The following is an 18,099-nucleotide window of genomic DNA, read 5'->3' on the forward strand; positions in this document are numbered from 1 at the left end:
ATATTTTGGCCATTTATTTTTTATATTTACTTTACTTTATTTTATTTTATTACTTTATTTTTATTAAATTAAGTTGATTTGAATTTGAATTTATTTATTCTTTTAAAAAAAGGAAAAAGAAAACAATAATAATTAAATCTCATATTCCTTCATCAAATTTTTGTCCAGGTTTTATTTTAGTGTGTTTAAATTTTGTTAGGTTTATGGTATTTAAATTTTGTTAGGTTTATGGTGTTTTAATTTTGTTAGGTTTAGACCAATTGAATCTATTTTTCATGCGTCTGATCTGTGTTTTAATTTTGTTGGGTTAAACCAATTGAATATTGTTACATCAAATTTTTCCACTATCCTGTGTTTAAGTTTTTTAGGTTTAGGGTATTTTAATTTTGTTAGGTTTAGACCAATCGAATTTATTTTTCATTAAATTATGTTTCTGCTTTGTGTTTTAATTTTGTTAGATTAAACCAATTGAATACCAAAAGAATATTGTTGCATCAAATTTGCTTATAGCATTTAATTTTGTTAGGTTTAAGGTGTTTTAATCTTATTAGGCCTAGGTCATTTGAATACTATCACATCAAAACTGTTTTTGTGTTTTAATTTTATTAGGTTTAGGTCATTTGAAAATTGTTACATCAAATTACCTCTGCTATGTGTTTTAATTTCGTTAGGTTTTTTAGGTTTAAGCCATTTGATTTAAATTTATTAAATTTAGAGTTTAATATGTTGTTTTTACTGTTTATTAAATATGTTGATATTGATTGATTAGATTTGTTGAATGGCGGAATACTTATTTCACCACCTGTATACTATTTATTTTCCAAACATTATTTCTCAAATTGTATATATTTCTAATGTAGCATATTATTTCCAATATTTTATTTTTCAATACGTGGATATTATCTCCAACTTGTATTATTTGACAACATATATTGTTGGTTGTATTATTTGTCATATTTGCCAACTGTCTTATACTGTATTATTTATGGGAAAGAGTAATGTTCATTTATGGATTTATGCTTAAAATTCTATAAATACATGAAATTTCTCAATTTTTAGAAATTAATTAGTAAATTATTCTTAAACAAAATATATCAACAATTTTATATTATAAAATGGGAATGAGTAGTGTTTTTTTTTTTAATTCATTAATTCTTTAGATACATGAAATTTTCCATTAAAAGCCTATGATGGAGATCAATATATCAAAGTTTGATATTTTAATATTCTTGAGGTAAATAAAGAATCTTTTTAAATAAAAATTAAACTCTATTTTTTTAATAGCTCTCATGCCACCCATATAATCATCAATTCACCCTAAGTTTTTTTTGTCTTAGATATGAATTGATAACCATGAGACATTTAAAAAATACCAAATAAAAAACTTTGTTTTGTGAACCTCTTTAATTTAGTTTAACAGATAAATTTTGGTAATCATTTTTATGGGTGTTGTAGGGTGCTAATACCTTCCCTACACACAGCTGACTCTCGAACCTTAAATCTGAATTTATGTAGACCAAATTTTTTGTTTTTTGGTGACCAATCACACCTTAATATGATTTGTGGCGACTCCAAACCTTTTAAATATTAAAGATTAAATCATTAGGAACGTTGATTGCTCCGCGTCACGATCACGTCGCGACAGGTTGGCAACTCCGCTGGGGACTTTTGAATAATGTGTAAGAGAGTCGAGCCCTTACATTTTTTATCTTTTATTATTATTCTATTATAATTCATTGGTTCACTTAACTATGTATTTATTTTTAATTAATTTATATGGAATATTTGTACTAATTTTATTAGAGCATTTTACACACACTCACAAGCCCTCTGCTACAACCTTTAGGCTTAGAATTGAGGATGAAGTAGTGTTGACCTTCGAGGGGTTTCAACTCCCGTGTAGGCACATGAAAATTTTTCGCGCAGATTAATTCTTTGTTATTTCTTAAAATAACATTGGAATATATCTGAGAGTCTTTCCCTTTTAGGAGTTTAGTTGATACCAATACCACGTTGTCTTTTTGGCATATTTTTTATTCTGAAAGTTAAACTGTCCAAATTATCTTTATTTTTATTTTTTTCTAAACAAAATTTTGCATTTTTCTAAATTTTTTTAAATCATACATATTTATTTTTTTAAAAAAGAAGAATTCAATCACAATACAGATTTATTAGGAAAAGTTTGATTTAAATAATTATTTATCATACATCCTTTAAAGGAGAGTAGTGTTTACCTCGTAAAGGTACATGAAAACTTTTACATTTTCTAAAATTAAATTATTTTTTTTAAAAAAATAATAATAAGGAGAGTAGTGCTTACTTTCGTTACCACACTAAAGTGCATGAAACCGTCCATGCTACAGAAATTCAAAAGTATATAAAAGTTAAGGGTGGGGAAGAGAATGTGCCATTTGATTATCTAATAAAGATGACGCAAACATACATTGATGAAGAGAAAGGTCTTACACTCTTGGCATTGTGCATTTACGGAGCGGTGATTTCCCAAGGCAGAGGGTTATGTTGATGGGAAAGTGATCGAATTGTTTTTTGAAATAGAACGAGAAGTCAATCCTATTATACCTATACTGGCTGAAACTTTTCGATCCCTTAACTATTGTAGAAATAAAGGGGAAGGAAAATTGAATTGTTGTGTTCCTTTATTATATATTTGGATACATAGCCATATCAAATTTTTCTTAGAGTTTAGGTGTCCAAGGTTAGATTTCAATAGCCCATGAAACTTAATGCACAACACAATCAGTGAGTTTGGTATGGCAGTTTGGGATCCAACAAATCCAAGGAAGAAGGCTTGCTTGTCTTTCTTTGCAAAATTGACTTCTGAAAATGTCATATGGAAGGCTCAATGGATGCCTTTGGAGGCAGTGATATATAGATGCAGAGATTTTTACAATGTGTCTTTCTTGGGACTATGGGGAGGTGTTATACACCATTGTTAGTTTTGCGTCAAGTGTGGCTCAAACAGTTTATACCACCAACTTATAATCTGCAAGAGTCTGATTTTTCATACAATTCTGAAGATTGTCAAGGAAAAAACGTCGAGCAGTATGCGCATGAAAATCTGTAAGGAAGATAAAAGACAAAGGACATTACGAAGGAGTTACTGGCGGGTACGACATGGCAGGCAAACAGAAGGAAGAATATAATAGATATCTCAAGGAAGGTAGTTGAAAGGGGAAAAGAGACGAGCTTCGAACAACCAAATCAGTGGATTGAGAAGAGCATAAAACTAGAAGAGAAAAATCGACTGTTAGAGCAAGAGAACGAGAAACTTCGTAAAGAGACAAGTCAATGGATGGATCATGCAACTTATTTGCAAAACAAACTCGAAAAAATTAAGAGTTTCTTAAAAAAATCAAGATAAGTTAGAAAAGAATCTTAAGACGTTAGATAAGGAGATGAGGCGAATGAATAAAGCAAATAGAAGTTTGAAAAATGAAAAGATAATATTACAAGCAATAGTAGGGTCGCAAGATGAATATATTAAAGATTTAGAAAGTGGGAAGGAATATTTTCTTGAGCTTGTAAATGATTTGAATACATCAATTGGAAAATGAGAAACATAAATAATGGATTAGGAAGCACACAATCATTCTTTGCGTCAAACTGTTGATAACCTACATCTGAAGATGGTCGAGTGCTCTGAAGAGTATGAGATACTAAAAAATTATGCCGATTTCTTACACTATCAACTTGCTACATTTCAAAATTCAAGTAAGAGGATAATGCAAGAATATGAGTCATTGAAGACGAATTACGTGCAAATGAAGGTTGATTATGATCTGCAAACAAGAGATTTCCAAGTGCTAATGGAACGTGTAGATCAGATGATTGAATTTCTCATAATGGTGTCCAAAAGAGCAAATGGTTTTGCAGAATGGGCAGCTGATTTGAGGGTTAATTTTTCCTCAATGCAACCTCATGCAGATGATTTAAATAGATTCTTGAAGATGATATGTAGAGAACTCGGACATTTTGGTCGTTTTCATTAATTGTTCATTTTGCTATTGACAATAGGAGTGATGTTCATTACGTTTTGTTTGTTTCTAGTTTCAGTTTGATTTCTTTTAGTCTGTCAAGCTTACATTATGTTTGTTTGATTTTATTATTGTTGTTTGAATTTTATATACTAAGATTTGCTTCTCTCTCTTTCTCACTCTCTCTGTTTCCCCTCTTCTCTTTTACTTCTTTTTTAATTTTATTTTTATTTTTTTTAAAAAAAATATAGCTTGTCCTACTCCAATTTGCCATCCTTACAATACTAGGTATAAAAGTCGAATCTGTTGGGGTTGATGCCCTAAATCTCGTGGTCTTGTAGTTTGTAATTGTATATATTATACAAACTTTTTATTTATCTAATAAAATAAAGTGTTTTATTTTATTTGACATTTAGTTGCATTAACTCACAAAACCAATAAACTAACATCCAAGGTTATCTTCTGTGACCTAAACATGTATGTGGAGACATACAAGTGGATCATGTTTAAGTGATAACCTAAATGGTCTGTAGTAAATGGATAAGGCTGGATACCTTATCCTGGTGACACTACGAATACGGCCTGCTTTGTAGTTGTTACAATTATTCTAAAGTGCTACAAATGATTTGATCCTAATCATTCATGTCGAGACATTAGAGCGCGGATATTCTATACAAAGAGTTTGTATAAGACCGAACCATGAAATGAATAGTCTCTCTTATTAACATCGTTACTAGTTGAGACTACATTTCACCAGAATGACTATAGGTGACCTAACCTGAATCCTAAATGAGTTGTGCACTCCTGCCTATGAAGGTGATCCTTTTATTTGTATGGTTGAGAGTGGCCTATGTAGCCGACTCAATATGTCTACCATTTTGGGGATTCGTCTTATTGGGGAGCTGGAAACACAGCTACACAAGAAGGAATTCACTCCTCTATATATAGAGTAAGTAGAGAAATTGCTCTCTTAAGGGTTGATTTCAGAGCTTGAACAATGTGGCGCCACACCCTCTCTTGGTCTGAGAGGAGTTCAGTTATAGTAGGACTATAATTATTGTTCATTAGAGGAATCATTGGTACTTAAGGAGTTAGATGTAACTACAGGGGCAAAACGGTAATTTTTGGCCTAACTGTACTTACGAGCAATTTGTGAAGGGTCATTGCACTGTTGATTGGTTATATCTAATGAACACAAAAAATGTATCTACAGTAAGAAGAATGCAACTATTAGTCTTTAGTGGAATGACTAATAGTTAATGAATAGAGATTAATTTAATTAAAGAGTTTAATTAATTAAACTCATTTCATTGGAGCTTCAATCTGTAGGTCCATAAGGTCCCCTTGTTAGCTCAATAAGGATAAATGAGAATCAAATTTATTTTGGTTTAATTTGAATTGTTCAAATTGATTAAAGGGAATAAATTGTATATGATAAAATTAATATAATATATTTGATACATTATAATGTAAAGTTTTTATGATAGAAGTTAATATTTGAATATGATTCAAATAATAATAATAATATGAATAAGATTCATAAATAAACTATAGGTTAAAATTGAATTCGATTCATATTAGAACTATAGATTATATGAGAGATCTAAACCATTGGTTATATTATATATGATATAATATAAAGTTTATATTATATGAGATATAATATATTTTAATTAAATTTATATTGATTTTATATTATATGAAATATAATATATATTAGTTAAATTTATATTGATTTTATTTAATTTAATTAATATATAAATATTTTTTTAAAATAAAATGAATAACTCCTTTGGGAGTTATTCTACGTGGGAAAGAAGGGGAACTCCATTGTTAAGATTTGTTTTAAAAGAAAAAAAAAAGAATTTTTTTTAAGGACAATCTTACGATCTCTCTATATTTTTCAAAAGAAAATAAAATTCTCCCAAAAACTTATTCCCTCACCAAAATTACATAAGCCCACAACTCTCTGTGATTCTTTACTTGGAGAATAACAAGGAAGATCTTGTGGTGTCTTGAAGCTTGGAAGAAGAATTGGTTCTACAAATGTTAGTTTATTTTTACCTTTTCCTCCATGAGAGACATGTTTATTATTTTTCTTTGAATTTATTAGTTTTATAAATTGAAATTCACTTGCACGGCGTTCATACGCTTCCGCTTTAGGAATTTCATTCCTTTCAGAATCATGGAAGAACAAGATAAGAACATGGATAAAATGAGACAAGAGATTAATAATCTTGGAGAACAAGTTTCAAAAATACTGGAATTGTTTTTAATGGGGAAAGGAAAAGTCGTAGATACAACACAATCAAGCAATCCAGTTCAAGACACAGATGATCTCATTTATCCTCCAGGATTCACTCCATGCCACATGAATGTTCCGCAGTCTCAAACCAATCAACACTATGTTGCTACGAATCCGCTATATGTTGTTCCACCCCTTATTCCAAGTATAGAACATTTGGAAGCTTAAGCTAAAATTCAAGACATTGGACAAAACAAGAACACTTTGGCTAAGCAAAAGCTAGATGTTTTGGAAGAAAGTTTGCGAGCAATTGAAAGGACTGATGTCTATGGAAATATAGATGCAACACAATTGTGCTTGGTGTCGGCTTAATCATTCCAGCAAAGTTTAAAGTTCCTGAATTCGATAAATATAATGGATCATCGTGTCCAAGGAGTCATCTTATATTGTACTGTAGAAAAAGGGCGGCACATATTGATAATAATGAATTGCTAGTCTATTGCTTCCAGGATAGCTTGACTGGTCCAACTAGTTGATGGTATATTCAATTAGATAATGCACACATTCATGTTTGGAAGGACTTAGCTGATGCATTTCTAAAGCAATACAAACACAACATTAATATGACTCTAGACTGTTTAAACTTGCAACGGATGGAGAGGAAGAGTTCAGAAAGCTTCAAAGAATATGCTCAACGATGGAGAGATATGGCTGTCGAGGTTCAGTCACCGTTAATAGACAAAGAAATGACATCTATGTTTATGAATACCTTGCAGGCTCCATTCTATGATCGAAAGATTGGTAATGCATTAACAAATTTTTCTGACATTATTGTTATTGGCGAAAGAATTGAATATGGGATAAAACACGTGAGGTTAGCAGAGGCTACAACTGAATATGGTGGAATAAAGAAAGGAACAATACCTAAGAAGAAAGAAGGAGAGATTCATGCAATTGGTTTTCCTAATTTAGGGAATCACAAATCAATTTGTGGGCAGAAAAAATATGAGCAAAACTTTCCGTCATATATAAGCAATGTTTCTGATATCCCTTATAATAGCTATGTACCAGCCCATACCACCTCTGAAATTCCAAAACTCGTTAACTCAAATTCTCCTCGACCATTTGTACAGGGTCAAAATAGCAAGAATAATTCAGATACATGGCGATTTGATCCAATTCCCATGACTTATACAGAGCTTTTACCTCAGCTAATTCAAAATAGCTAGCACCTCTTCCAATGATTCCTATACAACCTCCTTACCCAAAATGGTATGATTCAAATGCTCGATGTGATTATCATGCTAGAGGAGCGGGACACTCGACTGAAAATTGTTTGACTTTGAAAAGAAAGGTGCAATCTCTAATTAATGTTGGATGGTTGAGCTTTAAAAAATCTTGTGAAAAGCCGTATGTCAATGAAAATCCACTGCCTAATCATGAAAATCCAAAAGTGAACGTTGTGGATGGCCTTGTTGAAAAGTGTAAAAATGAAATCCATGAGATAGTGATGCCTATGGAAGCACTTTTTGAAGGTCTTTTTGAAGCAGGATATGTTAGTCAGGGATATCTAGACCCCAACATAAGATATGAAGGGTATGATGAAAGCAAACATTGTATATTCCATCAAGGAGTTGTAGGCCACGTTGTCCAACATTGCCAAAAATTTAGATCCAAAGTACAACAACTTATGGATTCAAAGATACTCACGGTAAATAGAGAACAAGGAAAAGATGAGATGAAAGATAGTAAAATATGTGCTTTAATGGATGAAGTTTCAGAAAAGGAATATTCCTTTTTACCAAGACCTTTGACAGTTTTTTATCAAGAAAGTCGTAATGAGTCAACCTTCTACAATCCTAAAAAACTCATGATCCAAGTGCCAAGTCTTTTCAAATTTAAGGATCTAAAAGCAGTGCCATGGCGGTATGATTGTCAAGTCATAATAGGTCCTTCAGTTGATAACATTATAGGAATCAGTGGGATAACCCGAAGTGGAAGATGCTACAAACCAGATAATTCAACAGTCCCTTCAGATGGTTTAATACTGGAGCAAGGTAGGAAAAATGAGAAAAGAAATGTGAATGAGCATTGCAAAGACCAAGATGTGGAGATGTCTATCATTGCAAAAGATATAAAATACAAAAAGGTTGTCACGGATAAGAAAGCAAATGAATTCTTGAAAATAGTAAAACAAAGTGAGTATAAGATCATAAAGCAAATGCATCATACTCCAGCTCGAATTTCTTTATTATCTTTGTTTTTGAATTCAGAGCCTCATCGCAAAGTGTTATTAGATATTTTGAGGAACATGTCGGACATGACGTTTCAATGGAAAAGTTTAGTGGAATTATTGGAAACATTACATCTTCAAATTCCACAGTCTTCACGAAATTCCTCCTGAAGGCTTAGGCCATACAAAAACACTGCATATTCAAGTGAAGTGCAAAGACTACATCATTGCAAGAGTTTTAGTGGATAACGGATCAACTCTCAATATAATGCCTAAATCTACACTATTGAAGCTTCCCGTGGACATGTCACACATAAAATCAAGTACTATGGTTGTGAAAGCGTTTTATGGGTCATGTAGAGAAGTAATAGGTGACATTGAACTACCAATTAAAATTGGTCCATGTATTTTCAATATAGTCTTTCAAGTCATGGAGATAACACCAACATACAGTTTTTTATTAGGACGTCCTTGGATTCACTCCGCAGGAGTGGTGCCATCCATATTGCATCAAAAATTGAAATTTATTGTTGGGAGTAAGTTGATTTGCGTGATGGGAGAGGAAGATTTCTTAATAACAAAACCGGTATCAACCCCATATGTTAAGGCGACAGAGGAAGCATTAGAGTGCTTTTTTTGCTCCTTTGAAATTGCTCATGCAACTATGATGGAAGCAATTGTAGATGAAGAGATAAAGCCACACAAGTCTAAAGTTGAAGTTATGACCACTAGGATAATGGGAAGTGGAGAATATTCTTTGAATGAAAAATTAGAGACACTTCTAAAAACACTGAGCAATGATGGGAGGTTTGGTTTAGGCTATAAGTCATCTATATATGACAAGATTAGGCTTCAGGAGGAAAAGAAGAAAAAGCGTTTGGCAAAGCTGGAGATGGGGGAGTTTGATCCAAGTATAAAACTTATACCAGAATTATATGATATTTTCAAGAGTTCTGGTATAAGTTACTCATCACACAACTCTGATTTGAAGGATGATTTGTTAATGAAGACGGAAAGTTTATCAATTGCAGCAGTGGCACAAGAAGCATCATTTGAAGGCAACACAGTTTATGCATGTCCGCTTGATTTTGAGCTTAACAATTGAGATATTGTAGCTCTACCTACATTTTCAAGAGATTTTCAAGAGTAATGATTAAGCTTTTATTTGTTTAAATTTTTAATTTTCGAATGACTCTATCCAAGGCCATAGTATTTATTTGCTTTACAACATTGATGTACTGCTTTCTTGTTATTTAATGAAATTTCTGCATTTTCATTTCATTCATTCTAATTTCTTCTTCTCTCTGCTTTCTTTCCTGCATTTGTAAATTAAACACAAAAGTCTAAACCTTTTCATAGACAATATTCATAAGAATGAAGATGTTAGTAATTCTAGTTCTACCCTTGATGCCTTAATATGCACTATGGAATCTGATAAGGAAAGTGACGATGAAGATGATGTGGGAATATTCTCAGAATTGTTAAGAATGGAGAAGAAGAAGATGAGGTTCTAGGTCCTCACGAAGAACTAGTTGAAGCAATCAATTTGGGTTCTTAAAAGGAGTCAAAAGAGGTAAAAATTCGCACATCATTGACTAGTGAATCGCGGAAAAAACTGATTAATTTGTTACGTGAGTACTCATATATTTTTGCTTGGAGTTATCAGGATATGCCAGGATTAACACTACAAGAAATATGGGCTTTGATGTCGGTTGGAAAAAATGAAAACGGATCTTTAATGTCGTTTTTCAAAACGCGGATGTTTAATGTCGGTTTTAAACCGACATCAAAGAAAGAGCTTTAATGTCGGTTTTAAACCGACATTAAAGCTATAGTTAATTTCTTTAATTATTTTTTAATTTTGTTAAATTAAATCAATAAAATTAGAAGTCAAATTAAAACTCATTTGCTCTTCCTATTTCTCGATTTCTTCTCAGCCCTTAGTTCACTCTCTCACGCCTTTCTTCCCTCTCTTCTCAATCTCACATTAGGGTTTAGGGTCGAATCACCGCTCTATTTTCTCTTCTTCTTCGATAGTTCTGTCACTTGTAATCGAAGAACTCTGGTACCGGTTATCGTTAAACGACGAATGATTTGGTGTAAATCTACACCTTGTCGGAATGAGAGCATTTTTTGGCGACGATGGCATGGAAGACGACGCATAAACCACATCTCTATCTCTTCCGTCGTTGTCCTTTTCATCTTTCTCTAAATCTTCCGCTTCATTTCCGACACCAGATTCAGAGATCCATCTAATTTCACATTTTCCTCGAAAGAGCATCGCTGACCTAAAGTTTAATTTGGTGAAGTTTCTGATTTCCCATTTGTCTCTCTTTTTAGTTTTATTTACTTTGTATGGTTTGAAATTTTGGGGGGTTTTTTGCTCAAGGGATTGTTTTAGCTAACTGCATATTGTATTTAACTCTTTGTCAGATTCAGAGTAGTTGAAATGTGAAGTACAGTAGAAAAATTCTTTGGGTTGTGAAAAATTCTAGTGAGTTTCCTTCACTTTTTTTGTAAGATAAGAAGCTAGTTGCAACTCCAGTTATATTTCTGTTTAGGCCGTTCTTTCATGTCCAGTGCTGCGGAGTCCTTTTCTTTCTTTTTTTTTTTTTTTTATTTCATTTGTAGGAATGCCTTTAGTCTATTATCTGGCACCTCTGTATCTGCACTGTTTGATATTTCTCTCTAGTAGTAAAATTGTTAGCTCTCTTTGCTCGTGGACATAGCTAACACACTGTTAATGACACGTAAATCTTTGTGTCGATCTTTACGGTTTTTCACTCTCTTTGCTTGTTCTTGTTTCTGTCATAACATTATTAGCTATATATCTCTCCTTCTGATCTACTGTTTGCAAGCTGTGTAGTGGCCGTGGAAATTTTGATAATGCTTTCATCTATATGAACTGGTTCTGATTCTAATCTCACTTACTTGCAGATAACTTCTGCTGTTTCTCAATCAGCCACTCCCACAATTTCGAGGGGTAGCCAATGCTTCAGAGTCTCTACGAGGTGTGTGACTGAACCAAATAATGTTGGAAACTATGATTTATTTTCAATGAGAAATGAGCCTTTGTTCTTTTATTTTCTCACGATCAGTATTTTTAAGATCACCTGAAAATCTCTAGTTTGGAACCACGACTTTAAAATCTCAAATTATGTGACCCAACCATAATTTGAGATTTTAAGACTGGCATTATACATCAAAAGAGGGATAGCCTCCATGAAAAGAAGAGTTATGCCAAGTTTGTCTTAATTCTCAAAAATATGAAAGTTTTTTCTTTTCATTCTAATTATTTGTGCCATATTTTGTATTTGAACTCCATGGTTCATGGCTGTTCTTCCTTCATCAGGGGATGAATTCTACTTTAACAAGGAAACTTGTATAGAAATATTGCACTGTTCTTAACCCTTCTTGCCTATTGTGTCACTCTTTCAACAAGTTGTTGTTCGTCTCTGGCAACTAATTTTTGCTTTTGCCTGTTTCCTTCCTCATTTATTCTTTTGTTAGAAATATGTTTATAATTTTATCATTTATTCACAACTTATTTATTTCTTAATTGAAATCAGGCCGCACTATACATTAAATTTACAGAGTATTGCACTCAGTGGGCAACTGTTTCCAAACCCCACCATGTTTCCAATATCAAATGCAGGAGAAACTATTATCGACTCTGGGACAACTTTGGCATACCTTGTGGAAGAAGTTTACGATTGGATTGTCAGTGTGGTAAGGGTTGTGTTTCTATAGGAAATGGGTTGTCAATAGCCTCCTTTAAATTTGAGGTAGAATTAGAGATTGAGAGAGTTGACATTGCTGTATGCATGATCTATTCATCACATAGAGTCTGATAGATTAATATGTTGTGGCAACATCTCTGCTTGAGGCCAGTAATTTATTGGTTCTCAAGGTATTTCATACTTCACAGACTTCTTATTGACTAAAATTTATGATGTAGTAAATCATGCTCATTTATCTGTTTGTTTTTGTCAGGAGTCATCTTCTATACATTCGAATGCAAATTTAGGTGTTCATGGACAAGGATACTTGAATCTTACTGGACCAGGAAATCTTATTGAAGCACAACGTCTTATACTATCATTGTTTTTCAGTATCTATGTAAGCTGAATTAACTTTCTTTACTGTTTAGAATTCGCTTAAACCGTACATATAAGAGCATGCACATTTTTTTTATTGTTTGTTTGTACCAAGTGTTGAATATCTACTTGATAATATTAAGGTTGGGCCTAAGTCATTCCTCCGAGGACCTTTGGACGATTCAAAAGCCAATAAGACGTAAGTTTTCTAATGTATGATCGTAGATCAGTAATTTCGTTTTTGTTTCCCTAACTTTTCTATAAATTTGCAGGAGACCACGACTCTACTGTGAACTTTCTGATTGTCCAGCGGAACTACTTCACCCCCCTGAAGATTGTAACGTGAATTCCACATTGCCCTTCACTCTTCAGGTGTCTCATTAGCCAGATTGACCACTAAGTAGTTATCTTGTGTGGAGAATATTATTTTTGAGATTTATTCATTACACTGAACATGCTTTTCATTGTCTAATCTGATATTTGTTTGCTTGGCTTGTTTCTGCAGATTTGTCGAGTTGAAGATCTAACAGTTGAAGGCACCATAACTGGATCTGTTATTCACTTTCACTGAATCAGGGATATATTTGTTTACCTATCTTGTGCAATCAGTGCTTCTGGTCTTGGTATGCATTTTTTCTTCCAATTATTTTGTTCTTACTTTTCATCCTTTTCTGCAATTTCAGTACTTCAAACAGCTTTGTTATTCATATAAATGGTTTATTTGGATATTGTTTGTAGATAATTGAAGTGATATCGGGTTGAAAGCTAAGCAATTGTGTAGAAATGGTCAAGCGACCGTTGAAAATTGAAGACTGAGAAGGCATTTAGGATTTTTAATTATTTAATTCTTGTATTAGAATCTTTTTTCATGTACTATTGTAGAATGTATATATAAACATAATATTAATATTTTATTTTGTGTATTCAAATGTAAAAGACAAATGTTATAGTTTCTAACATAATATGAATTTCATTGATTTGTTGGCGTGTGAAAAACATATTTATCTACATTGACCCAATGTCGGTCTATAGGACAATAATGTAACAATTAAATAAAAATAAATTTGTAAATGAATAAAAAAACTAGGCTTTAATGTCGGTTTTAAACCGACATATCAGAGTTCAACCGACATTAAAGAGCTTCAATAACACTATCAAAGATGTCGGTTGAAAACTGACAAACCGACATTAAAGAGGGCTTTAATGTCGTTTTTAAACCGACATTAAAGTCCAACCGACATTAAAGGGCTTCAATAACACCATCAAAGATGTCGGTTGAAAACTGACATTAAAGGCCTTTAATGTCGTTTTTAAACCGACATTAAAGAGGCCTTTAATGTCGTTTTTAAACCGACATTAAAGCCCAACCGACATTAAAGACCTTTAATAACGCTCACAAAGATGTCGGTTGCCAAGTGACATTAAAGGCCTTTAATGTCGGTTTTAAACCGACATTAAAGGCCAAAATTCTTGTAGTGTAAATACAGATATTGTAGTACACCGAGTTCCTTTAAAACCAGGATGCAACATAGTGAGACAAAAGCTACGTAAAATGAAACCTGATGTACTGATTAAAATAAAGGAGGAAGTCCAAGAGCAAATTGAAGCAGGGTTCCTCACAGTCTCCAAGTATCCTAAATTGGTGGTAAATATTATTCCAGTGCCCAAAAAAGACGAAAAAGTGAGAATGTGTGTGGACTATAGAGATTTAAATCGAGCCAGTCCAAAAGATAATTTTCCTTTACCTCATGTCGACATGCTAGTGGATAACATTGCAGGATACTCAACTTTCTCCTTTATTGGTGGTTTTTCAGGATATAATCATATCAAAATGGCTGAAGAAGATAGAGAAAAAACGACATTCATTATCCTTTAGGGAACATTCTGCTACAAAGTAATACCTTTTGGTTTGAAAAATGCTGAGACAACATATCAGCGAGCAATGGTTACACTTTTTCATGATATGATACATAAAGAAATAGAGGTGTATGTTGATGATATGATTGCAAAATCCAAGGTAGATGAAGATCATACAACCACACTCCAAAAATTATTTGATTGGTTGAGAAAATATCAATTGAAATTAAATCCATCCAAATGTACATTTGGAGCAACCTCGGGAAAGCTATTGGGATTCATCGTTAGTGAAGAAGGGATCAAAGTAGACACAGATAAAGTGAGGGCTTGTCATCCCCTAAAACAGAAAAAGAAATTTGAGGTTTGGAAGATTGAACTATATATCCAAATTTATCTCACATTTAACACCAACATGCGAACAAATCTTCAAGCTCTTACGTAAAAACAACCCATAAAAATGGAATGAAGATTGTGAAGAAGCTTTCAACAAAATCAAGCAGTATTTGCAGAGCCCACCAGTACTGATACCTCCAGCTCTTAAGCAATCGTTAATCTTGTATTTAACAGTATTAAAAAGTTCCATGGATGGTGTTCTAGGACAACATGATTTATCAGGGAAGAAAGAGCATGCCATTTATTATTTGAGCAAAAAGTTTATCGATTATGAGTCTAGATACTCAATGTTAGAGCGAACTTGTTGTGCTTTGGTATGGATCGCTTATCATTTGAGGCAATATATGTTATACCACACGACATGGCTTATTTAAGAAATGGATCCAATAAAATATATTTTTGAGAAACCGACATTATCTAGAAGGATTGCAAAATGGCAAGTTTTGTTGTCAGAGTATGATATTGTTTATGTTACTAAAAAAGCAATAAAGGGAAGTGTAGTTGCTGATCATTTAGCTGCTCAACCAGTAGCAGATTACGAGCCTATGAGGATTGATTTTCCGGATGAAAACATATTTCTAGTTGAAAATAATGCTATAGATCATGAGACATGGACTATGCTTTTCGATGGTGCCTTAATGCGTTGGGACATGGGATTGGAGTTGTGCTAATTTCTCCATAAGGAAAGGTTTTTCCCCTAACGGCCAAGTTATGTTTTGAATGCACTCACAATATCGCTGAATATGAAGCTTTCATTATGGGACTTCAAGTAGCATGCGATATGAGTATTAAAAAGTTGAAAGTTTTGGGTGACTCGATGTTAGTGATACATCAAGTCAAGGAAGAATGAGAAACAAGAGGTGCTAAATTGATGCCTTACAACCAATGTGTTACAAAATTATCTCAAAATTTCGAGAAGATTTTATTTGACCATGTTCCTAGGGAAGACAATCGAATGGCGGATGCATTAGCCACCTTGGTAGTGATGTTTGATATTAATCTTGAATTTGAACTTCTTCCAATCCAAATTACAAAGTGAGATGTGCCAGCATACTACATGAATGTTGGAAATGATAAAAATCCATGGTATTTTGACATTAAGCAATATATAAAGTGTAGAGAATATCCATATGAAGCTTTAGAGAATGACAAATGCACAATAAGGAGGTTGGTGATGAACTTTTTCTTAAGCGGTGAAGTTCTTTATAAAAGAAACCACTATATGGTGCTCCTTGGGTGTGTTGATGAGGAGGAAGCAAAACAAATTATGATAGACATTCATGAAGGAATATGTGGAACACATGCTAATGAACATATGATGGCTAGACAAATACTTAGATCTGGTTATTATTGGACAATGATGGAATCAGACAATATAAAATATGCAAGGGAATGTAAAAAGTGTCAAATTTATATGGATAAGATCCATGTAGCAGCATCTCCATTGCATGTCTTGTCAGCACCATGGCCATTTTCTTTATGGGGAATGGATGTTATTGGACTCATTGATCCTAAAGCCTCAAATGGCCATCGTTTTATTCTTGTGGCCATTGATTACTTCACTAAATGGATAGATGTTGCATCTTATTGCAATGTTACAAGGGGAGTAGTGCTCAAGTTTATCAAGAAAGAGTTGATATGTCGTTATGGTCTCCCATAGGGTATTATTACAGGTAATGCCAAAAACCTTAATAACAAAATGATGGATGAACTTTGTAGCAGTTCAAGATCAATCACCGAAATTCGACTCCATATGGCCTAAAGATGAATGGGATAGTTGAGGCAACCAACAAAAATATTAAAAGAATCATTGAGAAAATGACAATAACATACAAAGATTGACATGAAATGCTATCGTTTGTGCTGCATGGATATCGCACGTCAGTTCTTACTTCAACAGGGGCAACACCGTTTTCTTTAGTTTATGGTATGGAAGCTGTCTTACCTTTAGAAATTGAGATACCTCATTAGGAGTTCTCATGGAAGCTAAATTAGATGAAGCTGAATGGATACGAGGTCGTTATGAGCAGTTGAATTTCGTTGAAGAAAAACGGTTGACAACATTAAATCATGGACAACTTTACCAAAGAAGACTAATGCGAGCATACAATAAGAAAGTGCATCCTCGAAGCTTTCGAGAGGGAGATTTGGTATTAAAAAGAATACTTCTATTTCAAAAGGATTATCGAGGAAAATGGAATCCTAATTATGAAGGTCCATTCGTAGTGAAAAAAGCTTTTTCAGGAGGAGTTTTACTTTTGACTAATATGGATGGCGTTAAGTTAAAAAATCCTGTGAATTCAGATTATGTTTGAAGATATTATGCATGAGACCTTTTCTTAGAGGGTTTCGTAATGTTGAAAGAAGTCAGGGGTATTTCTAGGAAACTTACCCCTCTCTTATAATATTATTTCTAGATGTGTAAACTTTCTCTCACCCCTCTCTTTGTACTCCTACTCCTATTCCAAGCATTGTTGTCACATTTTTTTCATTTCTTATTATATTTATTGAACATTATGTTGATATTGATGGATTAGATTTGTTGAATGGTAGAATATATATATACCCACACATACATATAATTATCAAATCTCTAATAAAATTTTCACTCTTCAATTTAATTCAAAATCCAATTCTACTAATTGATTAAATATCTCAAAATGAAATTCAATAATTCCACAAATTAATTAAAATTAAGATAATTAGATTCATAATTACCTTAATTTGTGGGGCGTTACATATTCATAACATATTACAAATCAAATGTTAGATGCATTTACAGAACATTTATAGTTACAAGAAAGTGGCCAAATTGTATAAAATGGTTGCATAGACGACATCTATAATTGATATCTCAGTGCAACAAATTATTTGTACGTACTAATGAGTCTACAACACCTCTAAAGTGTGATAGACAAATGAATTGTAAAGATAAAGATCCTCGAAAAAAAAAGTAGTCAATCAATGACTTAGTTGAGAATATGGATATTCCCGAAGAAATCCTAAATAAGAGTACTCCTAAGAATCTTGAAACAAATAAGAATAATAAAGAAATCTCAATAAATCATATGTCAAGATAAGAAAAAGATGGAATCATGCTTAAATCATATGTCATGTACAATGTTGCTCATGTTCTTATGAGTATTATATACTCAAATATATTTAAAAACGTTGCAACATAAAAAGAATTGATTTATGTAGAAAGAAACAATTTAATAAAAATAAACATATTTTTAAATCGTGAAAATTAGTAATTCAGACATTAGAGAATATCAAACA

The 18,099-nt window shown here is 32.8% G+C and overlaps 1 long non-coding RNA gene and 1 pseudogene across 1 annotated transcript; both read left to right on the top strand.

Annotated features, from left to right (window-relative positions):
* Positions 1 to 6,180: 6,180 nt before the first annotated feature.
* LOC103501203 (uncharacterized) lies at positions 6,181 to 17,150 on the top strand (annotated as a pseudogene).
* LOC127144263 (uncharacterized) lies at positions 12,332 to 13,141 on the top strand. The gene is made up of 5 exons (XR_007815868.1): positions 12,332 to 12,383; positions 12,467 to 12,592; positions 12,714 to 12,769; positions 12,843 to 12,942; positions 13,076 to 13,141. It is a non-coding gene; the product is annotated as an uncharacterized LOC127144263 (long non-coding RNA).
* Positions 17,151 to 18,099: the final 949 nt, after the last annotated feature.

This window comes from Cucumis melo, chromosome 12 (genome assembly GCF_025177605.1).
Source record: "Cucumis melo cultivar AY chromosome 12, USDA_Cmelo_AY_1.0, whole genome shotgun sequence".
NCBI lineage: Eukaryota > Viridiplantae > Streptophyta > Magnoliopsida > Cucurbitales > Cucurbitaceae > Cucumis > Cucumis melo.